Source organism: Chionomys nivalis, chromosome 9 (genome assembly GCF_950005125.1).
Source record: "Chionomys nivalis chromosome 9, mChiNiv1.1, whole genome shotgun sequence".
NCBI classification, from domain to species: domain Eukaryota; kingdom Metazoa; phylum Chordata; class Mammalia; order Rodentia; family Cricetidae; genus Chionomys; species Chionomys nivalis.
Window position 1 is genome coordinate 58,666,971 of NC_080094.1, and position 20,658 is coordinate 58,687,628.

At 42.2% G+C, this 20,658-nt stretch overlaps 1 protein-coding gene across 1 annotated transcript in view; it reads left to right on the forward strand.

Moving 5' to 3' along the window:
• Meis2 (Meis homeobox 2) overlaps window positions 1-20,658 on the forward strand; it is a 208,230-nt gene that overhangs the window by 85,741 nt on the left and 101,831 nt on the right.

Sequence of the window (20,658 nt, forward strand, 5' to 3'; positions counted from 1 at the left end):
AAGGCCAGCAACCCGCATAATCACTGCCAAATTAACCGCGACTCATTCGTCACAGGAGAGTACACCCTGAGCACTGAATCATGCACGCCGTGACAGGCTCTGCTTTCCAGAAAGCAGAAAGCAGTGCCCCCTAGGCTGTGTGTTACCTCATCTCCGTCGTCCTGTGATATGTGGATTTTCTTTTGGTCTCGGGAAGCTGACCCTGCCCTCCGCGTGGCAAAACCTTCCACTCACTGTGGACAATACTTATGCCTTGGGAGCGTACGGAAGCTAAGATCACATGAAGAACTTTGCATAATGTAAGCAACATTGTGATGATGGAAAAAAAAACTGTTTCTCTAAACGTCTCGGCTTAAACATTTGGGAGGTGGGGGTGTTCCAAAGAATGCACATTTTGGTACAGCTGCAGTTTCTTTTATTCTCAGGCTGTTCGAGCCTGTAGTTCAGATGGAGGATGCTGATAAGCTAGCAAACACCTCTGACTAGAGACCTCCGTGGCCTAAGGAAGAAATAAATACTCCCCAAGGCCCGGTCCTCTTTGGCATTTACGGAACTGTTGATTGCTACCTAGTGAGAGTTGGGGCCAATAATTGAAGTAGCCTGTTTCTTGTAGTTGGTTTCATATTACCAAACTTGATGGCGAACTTCTGGTTGGCTAGTCTAAGAAACCCGCTTGAGGCCTGTCATCGACCTGGAAATCTCTTAAGTCTGAAGATGAAAATTCCAGAATTGAGTTCAGATGGCAGTGTAGTCGGGATGGTACTGTCAGATACCAGAACAACCCCTGCAGATTTATGTTTCGTCTTCTTGGATCTTTCTTGTCTTTTAGGCAGAATTCCAAGGCTGCTTTGTCCTGTATCTTCTGTCTTTTGGAAGAGAGCTCATCTTTCATTCCTAGCTAAATCATCTTGATGCCATGGTGCCTTTCCCTACACAGCCTTTATCTCCTCCCCTTTTCGCACATACCCAACTGTGTCTACCCGTAGGACTTGAAGAGCTTGGGGTCTGAGAATTAGCTTGCAATTTGGAAGATTACCTATACTTACACTTTCCTGAGGACTTTGAAGTACAGATAAAGGTCTTGTGGTTTCTGCCTCTTGTAACTGAGTCTACACTACATGCATATCAAAGCAATGTGGTTTTAAAAGGTTCTTTGAAGCAGATCACAGTTGCTTTTGAAGCAACGTGACAAAACGGACCCCCAGACACCCGCAGGCTTCCTGGTGCTCAGTCAGTGGTGGCACTTCACCACCGCCACTCAGAGCCTTCTGGGAATTCACTTGCTCTTTGGCCTCTGAGTCCCCTTTTGGGAACACCTTTGCCTTTTAGAGCCTTTCAGTGGGTAGGGATGTGGGTCCCCAGGTGTCAAGTTACAGAAATGCCATGTCTACTGTTACAAGATTCCACCCAACTGCAGGTTTATATGGTAAAGGTGAGTCTGGTGGGACTCAGGCCCAACTTACTCTACTTAAGGAAGCCAGCGGGAGCCCACTGGAAGACACAACTCACCCAGCCTTCGGGTCTTTCCTCTGCACCTTGGCTGTTCTCATTTCTATTTGGTTTCACCTGTGACTGTAGTTGTTTATCCCATCCCTGAACCTCGAGCATTGAGGTCATAGAGGTTGAAATGCATGTTTAGTGGACAAATTTATATTTTGGTTGGGACTGTAGCTCCATGGTTGAGCGTTTACCTAGCATGTGCAAAGCACTGGATTTGATTCTCGGGATTATAAAATGAAAATTATGTATCATATTTCCCATGATTTTTACAGGAAGTGTAGCCTACCACAAGGCAGCCCCTGAATTTGAGTTTCATTCAGCTCTTGAGAGCCGGAGCAAGATGAATGGCATAGTTTGAGACTAGTCTGGACTGTGTAGTGAGTTCTAGTCCAGCCTGGACTGCACAGTGAGTCTCTGGCTCAAACAACAACAACAACAACAAAAGATTGTGTACTGTCATCATATGGCCCAGATGTGCTTTCTGAAAGGGCACTGGCCATTAGGATAATCTATATTATTCTAAACTTTCATATATGAATATTATTATAAACTTTATTCTTCCATATTCTTATTCTATTCATATATTAGTCTAAACTTTTCATATATGAAAAATAAATCAGTAGTTTGTAAATACAGATAGGGTATATGTATTTCCTACTTAAAGACATCCCAATAAAGAAGTAATGTAATTGGATTTGTAGACACTAGGGCAACTTTAGTTGGGGAGTCAACAAAAATAGCTAACCAGTATTAGCTTGGGCAGCTTGTCCATATGAATGCACATGGAACAGACAGCATGTGGATATATACACGTGTGCTCTCACACACACAGGCATGTAGCAAGGAACAAATGATGACATGCTAAAGGTGCCAGCCCTTGCTCAATGAATTGCATGGGGACATTTTTGTGAACCCCACTTCACTTGGGGAATATTTCATGTCTGGCCTACAAATCACACATGGAATTAGATTTGGAAGTTCAGTTAGTGATAGAAACTTAAGCATACTTCTTTTGCAAGCAACGTGTGTATATGTCCTTTCACGGCTTTCTTAGCAGTGTGTGATTTCTGACATGCCTGTACCGAGGGAAAGGACTAAGAATGGAGACATATTTTAATGATCAGATTTCACCTTCTTTGGCCCAGCCTCTATAAAATCTTGCTGCTATATTGAGCCAAAGTACCCATCAATGTTCCTTTTATTGGCCATGCTTCATATATTGTGATGAGGTTATATGCATCCGTAGAGGTTGTTAGGAAGAACTGAACACACCACTGATGTGCACTGAAGGCAAGTTAATTGTGTAGATGCCACAAAACAGCATCCATGAGTAGAGCCCTCTGTCAGGAGTATTAATCTGCCTGGAATAAAAACTGCTAAACAGGCTTGTAACCAATAGCCTAAGGTAAAATCTGGCATTAATAAACCGATGGCCATGAATCAAACCGCAACTATCTTTATGCACATAGGGATCTGTAGCCGATAAAACCGCTGATAGATGCTGGTCTGTAAACGTAATCCTTATTCATATTGCTCACAGAATTTACGCCAACTACAGTCGTTGAAAGTGCACACGTCTCTTTTTCAGTCTCGACCAGAATAGCAGCATCAGATATTTTCATTAACCAAGAAAACAAATTCTTTTGAGATCTGTCTGTCTACATTTGTATCTCATACAAAATTTCTATTTGAAATGCCCAAGGGGGAATTGTCCAAGGTAATGTCTATTCTGAAAACTTTGAATATAACAGATTTTTATATCCAAAACAGCTTCTGCATAATCCAGCTGTATGTGAAATGAGCCTCGTTTGTGTGACAGGATGGTGTGACGATGAACAATAGCAACCCTAGACAGTGTGTCTTCCGGCTTCGTGTCCCCACGCTGTGTGATACAGTAAATATTTCCACCCCTGATGCACACACATGCACATAATTTACATACCTAGAGCTCTGTGTACTTATTTTTACCTGGAAAACAGGTTCTAGACAGGGAACAGCTCCAGTGCAGTCTGATCTGGTGAATCTGTTCTCCTGTGATGTCTCCACGGAGCAGTTGACTGTCACCCTGTTCCATTTTCACAATAGTGACAAAATCCAAAGGCAAGTCCAGAGACATGGAAGTCAAGAGACGCATGTCGAGGGCAGGGGAAGAGCGGAAATGGCCGCACTGTGAGCTCGGGACAGACTTCTGTCCAGTCGTAGGTCATTTCGAACAGTCAGTATTGCTAACCACTTTGCTTTCTGGAATGAGAGTGCAGCTGCATGACTGTGAGCGTGAAAGGAGTGAGAGAGGAAGCCAGTTCTGCTCTAAGCCCCTAGCCAATTAGAAAAGTTTATTTTCAACAGTGAGTCTGAAGACTTTAGCGGGCTGCCTAACACAGTGCTTTCCCCCCCACTTTCTAAGTCATAGAAAACATGGATGAAGAGGTATGGAAAATGAGAACTATCTGTTCTAATCCCTTGGTCATTCAATGTCCTTATTGGTTCATTCATTTTCTTGTTCTGAACAGCCATTGGATGAGGTTTAACTGATTGAATTATTTACCCACAAGCACATACATTCTATATCTGTATATATATAATGTGGGTACACGTTATTAATATAAATACTCATGCATTCCTCTACACCCATTGAGTTTTCGCAGACCCTGAGTAGCAGACTGAAAGGTGAGGAAAGCTATGCACTGGCAAGAATAACTTTAGGAAGCATACGGTCAGTAGGAAGCACATGTCCACCGCTTAACCTCAAAAGCCTTCACTATGGAAGCAGTAACCTCCTTCCTGGAAAGTCACCCCGAAGGTTGCACTGCAAAACGCCATCATTGTCTTGATAGACAGCAGTTTTTGTCAATGTTTTCCCAGCCCTTGTTTTAACAACTGCACACAGGTTAGCTGTCTCAGATTGTAAATTGTAGACTGGCTGCAGCTCACCAGGCAAGCACACTCTTGGACTGTTGATGGTATAAATATCATTAACCCCCAGCAGAACAAAGTAGAATTCTTAATGTCCTAAGGTGAAGATTAAACTAAATCTATTTATTTTATGCTTGAGCTGATGTTTGAAGGTAATGTCTGTGGTCAGAGGTATTTTATGAATTATCTTAAGCAATTCAATAAAAAAAGATAATTGATAAGAAAGAAGAGATATCTTCAGTGGTTCTGTTTTGACTTATTCTTTGTCTGGAAATTCCACTCTCTATCTGCGTGTGTTGAGTGCAGAATGCATTTCGTGTATTTATTCCTAAAATGCATTCTTGCACTTATGCGATGCTTCACTTCGAAATACTTTCTCTCTCTCTCTTTCTCTTTTTTTCGCCCTAAATCAATAACTTTAATGCCTACTCCAAATAAGCTAAAATAGTTTTGATAATTTTCAGGCAAATGGCAAACTTTTGCCTTTTAGCAGTTAAGAACTTTCTGAAATATTTAAAAAGAAATCTTCTTTGACAGTATATTAGAGTGAGTGGAAGTCTATATCTAAAGGCCCCACTCAACTTTTCATATACTTAAAATATTAGAGGCGAATTGAGGAGGCAGCTTATTTATAGAAACGAGAGATGTAAACAAAGAAATCTCCTGAAAGAGGAGAAAGGTTTGTGAAGGAATGCTAATGACACACCCAGTGTGTTGCTTGCCTTCTGGTTCTTAGTCACCTGTGATGTGGGACGGAGGTCACTGCGAAACTTCAGAGCAATTGCAAACTTTCCAATAGTAGGAAGGTGTACTGAAATAGTTAATTTTACTGTTAGCATTCAAAAAATGAAAAAGATGCAACGGTAACTCACCTGTAATGATCAGTCAGCTGATCAATCGATTGAATAATGATAGGTGGTCCTTAGGTAGTTGGTGATAAAATTTAAAGTGAATCTAAGGGAAATTTTGAAATGCCCTTTTTTTTTTCTGAGCAGTGGTGGCGCACGCCTTTAATCACAGCACCCTCGAGGCAGAGGCAGATGGATCTCTGAGTTTGAAGCCAGCTTGGTCTTGAGAGCGAGTTCCAGGTTGCTGGTTCTGTACAGAGTATGATTGTGATACAGGGATGAACACTTTCGGGCTCTGTTTATTCTCTGCGTTTATCTAATCCCTTTAAAGGCTTGAGCATTAATAGTAAATGTATTCTTCTAAACAAGTCTTTCCTCCATGAACTAAAAGTATCAGGCTGTAAAATCATTCAGGTTTGCTGGGGAGTAAAGAGTGGCTTTCCGGGAATCTTCTGTTCTCTGGGAGGCAGCATTCATGAGGTGTGGATGCAGCTGATGACGTATTTACCAGGAGCTCCATCTATCTTTTCCTCAGCACAGCTGAGGGTTTGGGGCATCTCCCTTAGGTGGCATTTCTAAAAAGTAAAATTTTTAAAAATCAGAGAGGGACAAGGAATTTTGTAAGTCAGTGCTTTCCCAAGGCCTTCCGGGGTAGCTGTGTTCAAATGTTCTTACCACAGACCACAGAAATCCATTTCGCCAAGTGCTGTGGGAGCGAGGGAAGGTTAGAGTTTGGCATGGTGGACATCAGGAGACCTGGACATCAGTGGTTCAGGACTGATCTCAGTCTAGGATGTTCTAGGTGTCTCTGGTCTCCCTTCCACTCAAGCATGATTTCCGTGTTTGCAAGATGAGGATTAGAGACGACCTAAGTTGTTTTCGGATGCTCTGGCAAAGAGTGACTTTTGTCCATCTTTCTTAACACCCAGCCCCAAGAAGCCTCTAGTAAAAGTCTTTATTTTTGTGTATGAGACGGGGATGTGTGTAGATATTATGAGACAAGATCTCACACTATAGGCCAGGTTGGCCTTGAACTCACATTAGCCTTCTTTCCTCAAGTATATAGAGCAAAACTTTAGTTCTAAAAAAAGTTATTGCATCTTTATGTATTTATTGTGTGCGTTTATTTATGTGAATGTGTCCACACCACATCTTTATGTATTTATTGGGTGCGAGTGTTTGTTTATGTGGGTGTGTGCACACCACAGTGCACATGTAATGGACAGAGGACAACTTTCAGAAGTTGGTTCTCTCCTTCCACCATGTGGGTCCCAGGAATCGAACTTGGGCCTTCAGGATTGATAAAAGATGTCTTTATCCACTAAGCCATATTGTTGACTTGCAAAACTCTTTTCTTTCTTTATAGACTAGAAGTTGATCACAGTAACTGTGATCTTACACAATTTGAATCTATCCTTGAAATCCAAAGGACTCTCACGAAAGATTCCACTTCTGACATTGTTTTTCTTGTCATTTTGCCTATGAGCTGAGCAAGCGGTCCCTGAAGGGACTGGATATATCTGCCTGCCTGGATTTTCTCAGCCTCACAGATTAATCTTTTCATGTGGATTGAACAATATTCAATTCCATCTTTCTAAAGAACAAAATACATTCACATGGTGGCCCGGTCTGGAACCATCTCAGAGTGGCTTTAGAAACACAGTCAATGGGAGCTTGTGCTTATGTCTAATATAACATTTAGCATGACCATGTCTTATCCGTGAAGAAATAAACTTAAAATTTTCTCAGGAGAATAGCTGAATCATGTCACTTACGAGAAAGAATTGTTTGAGGCAAAAGCTCTTGTTAGCCCTGGCCTGAGGGATACAGAGAGACATATAATTAGTAAATAGCTATGTAGAAAGAGGCCAAGGTGGTAATGAAGGAAAGGATAGTACTATATAACTTATAAGCCAGAAGTCAGGCCAGGATGCTGAAGATGAAAAGTACTCTACATGTTATGTAAGCTGGTATCCCAATTTCTCAAGATAATAAAAACTTGTAGCTATTTATAGTAGGTGAGATTTAGCTATATGACCACGAGGACTGAAACTTTGGTGTTGTTAGAGGAAGGGACCAACAGGCTGTGCCTTAATGTGAAACTTCTTTGTAAGTATCTTCATTTCTGTCAACATTTTAACAATATGGTTGGGTAATAGGGTGAAGAAGACAGTATTGAACTCAGTGTTTGCAGCTGGAGAAATGGCTCAGTTGTTTAGAGTACTGGTTGCTCTTCCAGAAAACCTGGGTTCGGTTCCCAGCACCCGCTTGGTAGCTAACGATTCTTTAAATCAAGTTCCAGAGGGTCTGAAGTGGCCTGCATGCACATGGTACAGTAACATATATGCAGAGAACATGCCCATACACATAGAAATGAACAAGTAAATAAGAAAATAGGCCCAAAACCCCAAACACCGAGTTCAAAAATACTAGCTAAGTGGAGAAAAATTAATAGTCAAAGTAATAAAAAATATCTAATGAACAGGTAAAATTTACTTATTTAAAAATTCATATGGAGAAAACACTCAAAACAAAGGAAGTTTACGTGTAATTAAAAAATAACGTATCTCGTGGCTTCTCAAAGAACCTGCAGTGCTTTACGAAAACCTCTTTCTTTGAGAGGCTTATAATAGATTCATTCGTTTGTATACGTAGTGAATTGCTATGCCTTTTGAAATACTATGGAATCAGGTGTGGATTTCTTTTGCTTATCAGTTCATGGTGACCGTTATATGGTTATGTGGAGGGATTTGGGAGCACCGCGCCTGGGATGACAGAGTGACAAGAGGAAGGGCTGACCACAGGGACGCTAGGGCCAAGTTCTTCCATCCATTACCCAAAGGTTCAGGTTCTTTATGAATCTCATTCTTTTGATCCACATCCTTCTAAGCCTCCTGAGACCCCTGAGGCCCCATTGTCCACTCTTCTCTTTGACTGCTTTTTCTGAAAATGTCCTTGACTTTGCCGCTCAGCTTAGTACTGATTCAGGCCCTACAGCAAAGACCACTTTGCCCAGTGGGGCTGGAGATAAAATCGTGAAGAGGCCTTGCATTCCTTAATAGTGTTGCAAACAATGTGTTGAAGAGGGAAATGAAGTCCGTTTTCCACAGCCACCCTTTCGACATGGTTTTCTTATATATGCCCCCCCCCCCAGCTCTCTGTGAGCACCTAGTAAATTCTACCAGAGGCTATGCCGGCTTTTCCTCTGCTTTAGGCAGGTTCTATCCCCGTGAGTCACACTTGGGCTCTGCGGCTCCAAACCCACCAACTCTGCACAAGGATCAGCTTGGCTTTTTCTGACAGAATCTAGGACTTATCTTCTCTGGGAGTGTTCTCAGGCTATGGTGTCAAAGTGTTAGTGACAGCAGGCCTGGAGGCAAAGGTGTGGACACACATGTGTAAAGAACAAGCAACTGAACGTGGAGCATGGGGGTCCCCTTGGACACGCAAACATGCCCAAGGGAATTGTCTGCCCAGGCCCTTTCTATCTCTATTATTTGGAGTCTGTGATTTTCTCGACGTCCGACAGATCCTTTTCATCTTCCTTAGGGAATCAGCTGGTGATGCCTAGAGCAATGAAGGCCCAGGCCTTCTTGGCCTGTTTTGTACCTGAACATCATAGCTGAGATTTACAGCTAGAATCCTTGACAGTATTCAACATGGCAGCACGCAGGAGCTGAGGATGAGCAGGGTGGTTGCTTTCTGAGCAGTGTGAGCTTATGATTACCCTAACACTTTGATACAGATATTTTCCTTTGGCTTAAGTTCCGGAGATGGTAAGGAGAAGCTACTAGGCATGGGCAACAAATAAAGGGGTGTAGTAGTTCTAGAGATCCTGGGACCAGGGTAGGACTCCCAAGAGTCGCTACAAAGAAAATCTGAATTGTCTTAAGTTCTGTCTTGGATTGTTTGTTCTTCCATACAAACACCTTAGAGTGGGAAGCTTTCAAATGTTGGTGATGCTTTTATCATGGTTTGGAGAACTGAGAAGTCTAATGTCCTAGCAGTGGGATGGTCAGTGTATTTCAGGAGTCCTCCTCCTGGTGATGGCGTCTCCCACAACAGAAGGGTAGAAAAGTTCTCACTAGTCTTAAGGATTCAGATCCCATCCAGTCACCTGTCAAAGGCTGGCTTTCCCACACGCTCCCCTTGGTGCTTGGGATTTCAGCACCGGAGTTCGGGAGGACAAAGACGTTCAGCCTTTAGTATCAGCTGCTGTGGGAACACTATTCCAGAAAAGAATTTGGAAAGAGAGGAAGTTTCCAAAAGTTTTTTAGGGCAGGGATTTCTTGATTGAAATTTATGGGAATCTGGTTACAGCAGATGCCACTGACTGTTGGTGTGAAGTGACACTTTGACCTCTAAATGACATAAACCTTGCATTCTTTTGTTTTGTTATTGATATTGTTGTTTGTTTTTATGTCTGCCCTCCTTCTCTTATAAATGGCAAGGAAATAAGTTTAATGAGTGGAATTATATTGAAGCCTAAAATTATTTACAGCAAGATGGAAAATTCATCTAATGGTCTTTTTCTCAGACTGGAAGAATTATTAGCATTGCATTTGAACAGAAGTGACACGCACAAAGATTTCAGCTTCCCGAGATGCATTTTCAGGGTTGGGGGCCACACAGAGTCACCGGTTCATCTAGATGAGAAGGTGCAGGAATGAGAGTTGCGGCTGAAAGAGAATAATCAGGGGGCACCCCCTTTGCCCTCAGAACACATCCCTCTGAGGGTACCATACTAACCTCAGGAAAGCCCAGAGCACGCCCACAGCTGCGGTCAGCCACTCAAGAAAGCGTCTCCCTGGAGATGTGTCAGTCCCCCAAAAGTACCATTTTATAACATTTCCATACTTTTTGTTAGCCACCGGAAGGACAGCTCAGAAAAAGTAAAATCTTGTGTTTGGTAATCCTTGCTTCTGGCACTTCCTATACATATATACGTTGAAAACAAACACAGAAAAGCCAAATGAGTAAAATTCATTCGTCAGTCTCAACAGTTTCTCTTCCTCTGGGGTGATGAACACTTTGCTTTCTTATGAAGGTCAAGAGGTGCCGTGTAAGATCAGTATTCATCTCCGGGATCCCCACCATCAAAGCTCAGAGGCAGTGTTAGAAAAAGATGTCTCCTAGAAATCTGCATTAACTGAAAAGCCTCTAAATGTTACCTTGCTTGTATGTTCATTAAGTCAACCAGTATTTACTGGGCTTTGCCGCTATGAGCAAATACTCCACTCAAGGACAGGAAGAGGCAAAGATAAGTGGGCACCAGAGCCTGCCCACAAAGAATTTAAACATGTGTGCAAGAAAAAACATGCTGATAGAGTGAAAATTAAAAGTAGAAAATCAAAGGTGTCAGAGGGAACGCAGGGGCACAGGAGAAAGTTGGAGGAAAGAAAGATTACTTCCAGCTGAGGAAATTTGTGGAGGGTTGAGGAGGCTGCAGACGGGGAGGGGAGGGAAGACTTTGAGGGCAGGTGATGCGGGGCGGGGGGGGGGGGAGCACGGGGCCAGCAAGGACAGGAAAGTGTGGGAAGTGGGTGATGAGAAGACATTGTCGTTCCTTCCATAAAGTCAGAGATGAGGTGGACCAAGCAGCAGAAAGTGGTGCTGGGTTAGCAGGTCTATTCAGCGGAGAGGTAATGAACATTCCTTTAATCCTAGCACTTGGGAGGCAGGTGGAGGCAGATCTCTGTGAGTTCCAGGTCTGCCTGGTCTACAGAGTGAGTTCCAGCACAGCCAAGGCTACACAGAGAAAAAGGGGGGGGGGGCAGTGTATTACTTATATTATGCATAGTAAATTTAAGAAGTGTTCAGATTCTAGTGATAATATAATTTTAAAAACATACTAGAAAATGTCACTTATGGAAGAGCCAGGTGGATCTCAGTGAGTTCGAGGCCAGCATGGTCTACAAAATGAGTTCCAGGACATGCAGGACTGTTACAAGAAGTCTTGTCTTGAAAAATCAAATATATATATATATATATATATATATGTATATATATATATATCTTACATGTCAATTCTCAGATCTATGAACTATTGGGATGGATAGGTGTAGGTTAAAATAATATATTAGATTTTAAATAGTAACTCGCAGTATAGTAGATGCTATTTATTCATGTTGCCCAAACTGCAGAGGTTTGGGGGGGAACATTTTATGTTTGTGTGAGTGCACTTGAGTGTGTGTGTGTGTCTGTGTGTGCGCGCACGTGCGTGTTGTTGATGTCTTACTACAGACTATGCCCAGACTTATACCTGCTAAATGAGCACTTGCTTGTTGCACTGCATCCCCTACCAATGTCAGGGAGACATGACTAAATCTACTTCAGGGTAATGGGTAGAAATGAAGAGATGGGCATGAGAAATGGTCCTGAGGAAAAAAACCACAGAGCTTGGTAATCCAGGTGCAGTAAACGAGGAAGAGGAAAGTAACCCAAAATGCTACTGTAGTGAGGGACCTTCCTATTGTCATGCTGGCAACCATTAAAAGAATTAAGAGGAATGATCTGTGAGCAAATCAGAGTTTGTTGTGCAAGTCCTAGGAGGTTGAGGCTTTCTATGACCTCTGAAATGCAGGACTGCTGTGTTGGAGGGCTGGAACGGGAGATTCAGGACTGATCCCAGAGGTGATAACTAGAGGTTTTGAAGGTTTTGAGTTGTGAGCCAGGAGACAGAAAAGAGGGCTCAGCTAGATCCTTGGGACAGGGTACATTCATGAATGATGAGAACTAGAAAGACTCAAGAAGGTAACAGAAAACTAAGAAAAGTTGAGAAAAAACATTTTCAGAGTCTCAGTTCAGGCATGATCTTATTATCAGCATAAGGTAATTTCTAAACAGATGTTAATGAAGAAGAAATGCGTAGCCAACAGTTGTTGGGGTCTACGGGAAAGGTCAAGGGTCAAATGGGAGAAAATACCAATGCATTTGGCCATGAGGAAGTCATTGGTGACCTTTGGGTCTGTGGAGTCTCATTGGAGTGACAAGGGCAGAAGCCAGATTGTAAGGAGGGAAGGGCCAAGTAGGGGGTCCGGAAGTGACCTCCTCTTTCAAGAGCGATGGAAATAGAGAGGATGCTAGTGGGGCAGGGAGATGGGACAGCGCTGAGAAAACATTCTTTTGAAGAGGTCTCTCTCCTGCAGGGTAGTGAGCATAGAGGGAAAGACGCGGAGCCGATGACTCGCGGAGTCATTGGGGGAAGTCAAATTAGGGCGAGGAGGAGCCGAGGGGAAGGACCCAGAGGTTACACACCTGAAGCTGGAGTTTGCAAATGGAGGGTGAGTGGGAAGAGAGAAGAGGGAGAGTGGTTTCTGTGATGCAAGCCAGACTGGGGAGGGCTCTTCAAGAAAAGTCAGGAGGTTGGAAGTTTTTAGTGGAAGTTACTAGAGATGGCATGAAGGCTGCCAAGGAGGGGATCCATCCAGCCACAGCGGAAGCTCTTTGTCGTGGACTCTGGAGAGGGGCAGTTTCGTGCTGAATTTAGACTGGCCTCTGTGCATGCCTGGTGGTAAGGAGAGCTCCATTCCTGCTCAAGAGCCGAAGGGCAAACACATTTTCTGCCAGCTTACTTAGAGTGTCATCTGCAGCTAAAGCTGACCCGAAACTCACTGTTAAGGGTTAGTTGATGAGCCCTACCCAAAGATGATCCTCACCTGATTCTGCCACCTCCATAACCCATGTGGCGGAACCACAGAAACGTGGCCAAAACACTTAATTGTTTTGAAAATTCTATTTTTAGTTTGTGTATTAGATAATGGTCTCATTATGAAATTTTGATCTGTGCTTATCATTAGAATTTGGCTTGGGTTTTTTTTTTTTTTTTTTTTTTTTTTTTACACCTCCCCATCCCCACTGCTCTCTCTTGTCCATACCTTTTTCCTCCTGCTAATCCTATCACTTACAGGGGTTTGCTCTAGGTGTCTTCTACTAATCGAATCAAAGGAACAGCTGAAGCCTGAACAAATTGTTGGCTATGAGAGTGAGGTGACTACCTTAGGTACCATAGCAAATTTGCTCCTTTATTTTCTCCTGACATTGAAAATACATCCTTGCTGAGTAATGAGCATTTGACAGCAAAAAGAAACAAAGGTACAACTTGTTTCGGTGCGGGAGATAGAAAGAACGCTTCTTTGGGAGTCAGATTGTTCGGGTCTGAGGACGCTTGACTTGCCGGTTGAGGGACATCATTTTCTCAAATCTTTTAATTTTTTTACAGGTACCCCCCTCAAAAACGTTGTACATTCTTTTCCCCCAAAGGCAGCTGAAAAGTTGCCTTCTCATGGAATGACCGCTAGAGCTAAATTAAACCCAAATGCTCAACACGGGGCCAGGTGCACAGGAGTTGCTCAACTGACAGGAATTATATTCCTCAGATAACTCTCAAATTTCACTTTGATGGGGTTTGATTCATCTTTTGAATGAATTCTGCATATGTTTACCTTGGTCAAGTAAGCCCGTGACTATAAAGAAGGGAAGATCCTTAATATGTGTCTGAGGAAATGTAAACCTTGACTGTGTTTTTTTGAAAGTGAGAACTTACCAGTTAGTAGCATTGGCTCACTGTAGACTGAGGTGTCTACACTTAGGGACAAATCACTGGCGTGTCCTTTCTTTCCACATTTTCCTGGCTCAATCCCTCCTTTAAAAGAGGGAACCACTTGCCGGGCATTGGTGGCGCACGCCTTTAATCCCAGCACTTGGGAGGCAGAGGCAGGCGGATCTCTGTGAGTTCGAGACCATCCTGGTCTACAAGAGCTAGTTCCAGGACAGGCTCCAAAACCACAGAGAAACCCTGTCTCGAAAAACCAAAAAAAAAAAAAGAGGGAACCACTGATTGCTAAGAGTTAGCATTGGTTTGTCAAGAGCAATTAAACCAGGCCTATATTGACTTCGGACCATGTTGCCATGGTGACCATTTCTGGTTCCTCTCTAGATGCCCAGTGTCTGGCATACAGTAGGCACTCTATATGTGAAATAAGTGAACCAGTGAGCTATCTGTGAGCAAGGTGAAAAGGGATCATAGAATAAGATGGCTGTGTACAGGGAAAACACACGCACATGCATGCACACACACAGAATTGCCACCCAAGCTCAGAGGATTATTTTTAGCTTAGTTCTATACAATCACTTTTAGAAAAATTAATGATTGAGGACATTTATGACCCTGTCTGGTTTCTGCTTAAGAAGGAGAAAGTCAATATGTTCAATGCCAAGAGCAGAATCCAAAGACATCTTGAGAACCGATAGCAAAGCTGTAATTAGACTTCTGAAATCTACATCATTTCACCACATCCCAGAAGTAGGAAAAGAAGCCACTCTCTCAGTCTCCCAGCCCTGGTGTCCTAGGTGCGCTGAAGAAACACACACCTTTCTCACAGGCTCTCACGTGGGTGAAATATGATGAGTTGGGATAAGGAAGAAGCTCTGAGAGCAATGCACTTTCCTCAGGCTGGAAACTACTTAGCCCTTCTCCTGCTAAAAGGTTTGTTCTAGGTTTGAGATGATGGACCACCTCTCACCAGATCAAACTGTAGATAAAATATAAAAAATATTTCAACATGAGAAGTCAATAATACAAGCACGGAGCAAGAGCTGCATGACAGGAGGAGGGGTTTTAGCTGACAGGAAGTGCGGTAATATCAAGGGGGAATGGCTCCAAATGTCAGCAGAGAATCAGACTGATCTGGGACCAGCCAAGCTCCAACCTCAAAAGGAGACAGTGACAACCTGAAGCGACAGTGAGGAAAATGGCCAGTCAGGTGATGTTCCCCCAAGGCCTATGGTGTGAGGAAGGGTATGAAGGAACAGAGATGCTCAAATTGGAGCCATCAGTAAGTGCTTGACAGGTCACCCCGCATATAAAGGGAAGTGGGCTTGCTCTGTGATGTGTCAGAGAAGGGAGGAAGCTCAGTGGAGGTCAGGTCTGCGGGTTTCGGCTTGACCCCAGTCAGCACTTTTGCAGCACAAGTTAGTTATCTGAGTGTGGAATGAGCTGTCTGCTGAGGTGATGAGTTTTCCGGACCTAGTGGTCTGAAGCCCAGTACCTGGGGACCACAGCACCTTGGTGAGTGTGTTTAAAGACATAGCTTAAGAATCAACAGAGATTCTGAACCTTGTCACACATGAACCCTCCTGATGCCCTGCCTTGGGATCTCCCATCCTTCCTAGCATGGAGTTAGCAAAATGCCTTTGCTCCCTGGCAAAAGGCAGAGGTGCTCTTCCGCTTGAAGGCAGACAATAAAATTTAACCCAGAATGCCCCTGAGCCTCTCGGCACAGTGTGTTTATTTGCTTTATTCTCTTGTAAAGGAACTGTTAGCTGACTTTCATTCTTAGCCTTAATCAGATTCTCTGATTAAGAATTCTTCAAACACACCACAAAGTAAGCAGTCTTTCCTCTCACATCTGGCAGTTTTTTGTAAAAAGAGCAACATGCTCAAGGCAGGGCTCAAAATAGAACCTATATTTTCAACTTTTGAATCCCTGAGCTATCTCTGTGAGAGCCTCTCGCTCTGAACTTCCCAGCCGTGGTGGGGATTCACTTTCCCTGCCCTCAGGCCTTCCCATTTAGACTGGCAGCTCTCTTTGGCTGTCTGGTTTTGGAAAGGTTAGGGGATGCAAGGGAAATCTCAGAGTGTGAATAGCCACAGGAGGCCAAAATGCAAAGGTGCAATCTCAGGATGGTTTGATGTACATTAATCTTAGCTGAGGAGATGATGGGGAAAAAAGCAGGCAGATTAGATCTTGGCTTAAGATCAGTCTACCTGAGATAGCCAAGCAAAAATGGGAGCATAGGAAAGTCAGATCACCTGCCAGGGTTCCATGCATTCTCCCATCAATGTATCTTATTTACTGGTAAAAATTAAAGGCATGAGATTTGATCAACTAGTAAGATGGAAATATGATGTTTGCCTTTTGGAGAAAATCTTGTTAAAAGTTTTACATGTTCTCTTCAGCTCCCTGAGTTTGTTCTGGAGAAGCTCATAATTAGTCTGAAGACTTCATATTGCCAAGCAGGAGGCAGGATAAGAGAATCCAGTCTGCAGCAAAAGCTCATTTACATTATTAGTTATCAAAAGGGCAGATAAAAGAAGGGTGGAGGGGAATTGGGTCTTTGGTAGCTCTGTAGATTGTCACCAAGGGACACTGGCCTCCTGGCTGATGACTGGTCTGCATTCTTCCCTGTGGACACCCAGAGCTGTTGAAAAGAATTGAGATGCTTGTCAACAGAATGGAAAGCTGGACTCCATCAAAACAATTTTAGTCTGTGAGGCTAATGACCTTTCACGGCCATTTGTTTTAGTTTGGCACTAAATGAGAAAATTGTTTTAGATAACAGTGACTAGGTCTTCCTTTCCCTAGCATTTGTCGGGAAAAGAAAAGTAGCAGGATTATTAATCAGTACGTTAAACACACATGCACACACACAGACAGAACTACATGCATACATACACATGGACACACACACGTATACATGAACACACATAAACATAGACTCACACATATGCATGCACATAGAGAGGTCAGGATAGAAGAGGATTAACCACCCCCGGAGATCTAACACCAGCCTAGTTAACAAAAACATTAACAAAAAGAATCATCAAAATGAGAAAAAAAATGTGTCTTTTTGTACATATGTCATAATAATAATTATAATAATATGTCTGATAAAGTATGATGCATTTGCCTCCATTTTGTTGTGATTTTTTTTAAGAGCTGTAAATTGAACTATCTGATGAACAATCTCTAGGGACAGGCTAGGGTCATCCTTATTTCCTGTTCAGCTGGTAAAGGAGAAGAAAATCATGAAAGAAAATAGCATAATGGCTTTGCAAAATGAGTGAAAGACTTAACAGAGTTCAAAGATCAATTCATCTTGATCTTGATCACTGATATTTTCTGTGAAGAGCAAATGAATTCTTAGCTTGGAAGTCTCAGAAATCTGCAAGTAAAAAAACCATTATTAAAGACAAAAGATGGTTAAGGGGAGAAAGTCACCCTGGAGAAAGTAAAAATCAGATGGTTGTCGTCTATCTAAGATTCTTTTGATAGGCAGTCTGAAATGATGAACAATTAAAAATAAGGTCCGTGTGGAGGACTCTATGAAAATGGCTACTTGTTTAGGCAAAATTATCCATGGACTTTCCCTAAAGCAGAGGTAATTTATAGACATTGCGGTATCGATGATTTCCCTTTGGCTGCTTGTCGGGGTGGAGAACAGAGGTGGTCACTGCATTGGCGTAGGGCAATGAAATGTCTCTAAGTTGTGATCCTCTGGCATGTAATAACTCGATCTGCTTCATGCAGACAAAATATATTAAAAGTATGGACGAGTGAAGTTTGTGCCCCAGGGAAAAGGCAAGATAATGCATTGAAATTGTTCAGAGGTAGTTAGATGCCTAATGGTCTAACATGTGAGCTATGTGAGGTCTGAGGTCTGGTTCTCATAAATTCTGGCTAGACTGATCCTGTAATTTCAAGCAAAGGATAAAAGCGTTAGCCAGAATCATCAGTGTTCAAGGTCCATGATGCTGGATATTATTCACAGAAAAATGTTAAAAAGAAGATACATACTTTAGAAGGAACATCGCAAAGTGTAATTGATGTTCTTGTATATATGCATGTTTGTGTTTAAAATCCACACACCTCCATGCCCGGAATGAGCTGCTTAATGAAATAAATTAACTTGAAATTGACATAAACCTTCACATCTTTGCCACGACAAGAAAGATTTCTGATAAAATAATGTACTACCTCAAAAACCACGTAGGATCTAATTATTTCTACTTCAAACTGACATATCTGTGTTAAAATCGGAGTTAAAACAATGTCGGCCATAAAAATTTACCATTGCACATGGAATAATTTAAAAGCAATTTGGGTGGATTCGGGAGTGATTAGAGGGGAAAGTTCCCAAGACATTTGGTAGCCTTATAAATGATGTCACAAACTATGTGAAGATGGGCCCGCCAATCATCTGGGTGGAAGGTGGCATCATCGGCTTTGGGAACTGAGGGCAAGGGGGTTCCGAAGAGATGTGATGAGTCCCCTTTATGCAATCTATTTCATCGTGACGGCAGAAGTTTTGAGATTTTCATTTGCAGTTTCTTTTCTTTTTATAACCAGCTCTCTTGTGTTTGAGTCTGCAGTATATTTATACAGTTTTCCCTGCCAGAATCTTTGACAGTATTTTTAAATGCTTTCCCTCGCTGCCTAGGTTATAACCAAGCACCACTCTTGTTAGGTTCCCCAAACTATACCACCCACATACACATCGGGAATAGAGATGTGCACGGGTTTTTTTTTTTCTTTTCTTCTTCTTCTTCTCCTTTTGTAAAACAAAAGTGTTCAATCTAAAATTACTTTGTTGGGACCCTGAAAGATCATCTCTACCCCACACACACCTTGTGTAAGAAACTGGTAAGCGCTTGCATTTGTCCCTGGTGACTAGACTCACATTTTAAATAGCTGTTCCAGAAGGTCCGTATTTACATATTCAGTTGTATAATGACTTTGTCTTTATTGGTATTTTCAAGCTTTCTAGTGGGTTCTACTTGAATCTTAGCAGAAGATTCTTTTGGACTCACCGAAAGGTATTTGAAGATGAGGTGTGCGGTTGATCTTGCAAATTTGACTTTTAAGCAGGCTGAAATGCTTAACCCTAGGGGTCTGCCTTTTGGAGCAGTACATAGACATAGCCATTCTCTAGTAATGCTTCTAGGACATAAACATTTGTTTGGTAAATACATAGGAGGTGGTGCTCCTCGTGCGTAAAACAAAGAAGCTAACTGGGAGATGAAGGCAATAATCGAAATCGTCAAATCTCATCATTCTATTTGTATCTAGCCTTTTGTTTAGAACAAACAGAACATGCTTTCCTCCATTTCCTTAAGGAAATACGCTGGGAAATCTCTCTCTTCAGAGAAGAGCAAAAGGGCGGGATCAAGAATCCCATTCCTTACTCTTACATGTTGATATCCCAAGAGACTTTTGACAAAAGCATACTTAAAAAAAAAAAAAAAAGAAAAAGAAAAAACAAGTCAAGCAGTCGGGGGTATGTACCTTTAATCTCAGCATTTGCGAGACAGAGGAAGGTGGATCTCTATGAGTTCAAGGCCAGCCTAGTCTGTGGAGTGAGTTCCAGGACAGCCAGGACTACACAGAGAAACCCTGTCTCAAAACAAAACCAAACCCAAGCCTAACCTAACCAAAACAAACAAAGAAGCGAAGCCAAACATGTAAGTGAAAGTGAGCAGGAATGTGTATGGAAATCCCAGGGCAACTCAAGGGAGCAGAGACCTAACCTGGGCATTCAGACTTGGTGACCATCACCTTTACTCACTCACCCATTTTGCTGTTCTAGGGCATTGTCTTTAAGTAGAAGTGTATGCGTTACTCAAAGGTTTGGATCCTAGACAACAAATTTTGTCTCACTTAAATAATTGCAAAGTAGAGAAAGATTCCAGAACTGAACTCTTCCAAGACTTTCTCTCCTTATTAAGAAGACCTTAGCAACGTCCAACTGTGGTTTTGAGTGATATTGTTGTGTGGCAGTAGTCTTTGTTTTTGTTGGTGACCTTCAACTGAGTATTTCTGCTGACAAGATGACTCTATGGCAATCCTCCACTATAGACACTTTGTAAGGCTTGGTAGGAGAGTCAGTTTGCAAACTTGGATCACATGCTCTCTCCATTAGGACAACTTGTAGATTTAGCAAGAAGGGTAGAAAGACTGGAAATTCAGAATTAGTTTACATTTTCTATCCAAAGTTAGGTAATATGATTACCTTTTGATTATTCCAATTGTAAACATCTCAAGGCAAAACTCAGAATCTGTGCTAGAAAGCACAAGCAAATTCCTCCCACCACCCCTCCTCTCCCCCTCTTCCTCCTCTTCCAAATCTTTTCCAGATTGTTTGCAAAATGAAATTATCTAATTTCACGAGTATTTGTTCTGAGAAAGTATTACACTCTCTGGTTTAAAAGTATCCAGAAACCATTTCAAGACCCTGATATCTTCAAGCAAGATCTATTTTGTCCATGAAATACTAACCTGGCTTCAGTGGGAACAAGAACTTTCTGGGCCAACGACTCCAGAATACATGCGTAAAATATCCGGGAAACTGACACTTTGAACTGTACTTAAGGTTCATGACTAAGACCCACCAGTTAAATTAGTTGATGACTTTGTTCCAAACCACAGGTCAATGTATAGAATATTGTGTTTCAACAAAATACAGAAAAAGATAGTTTGAGACCCCTTTAGCAAACAGTGTATGCTGACGATTATCTTAATTGGTTATTTTTGTTCATAAATTTATACCCCCAAATCAAACTGCAGCAGGAATTTATTGAGGACATGTTAATATCCATCGAGGCACTGTTTCAAACTGT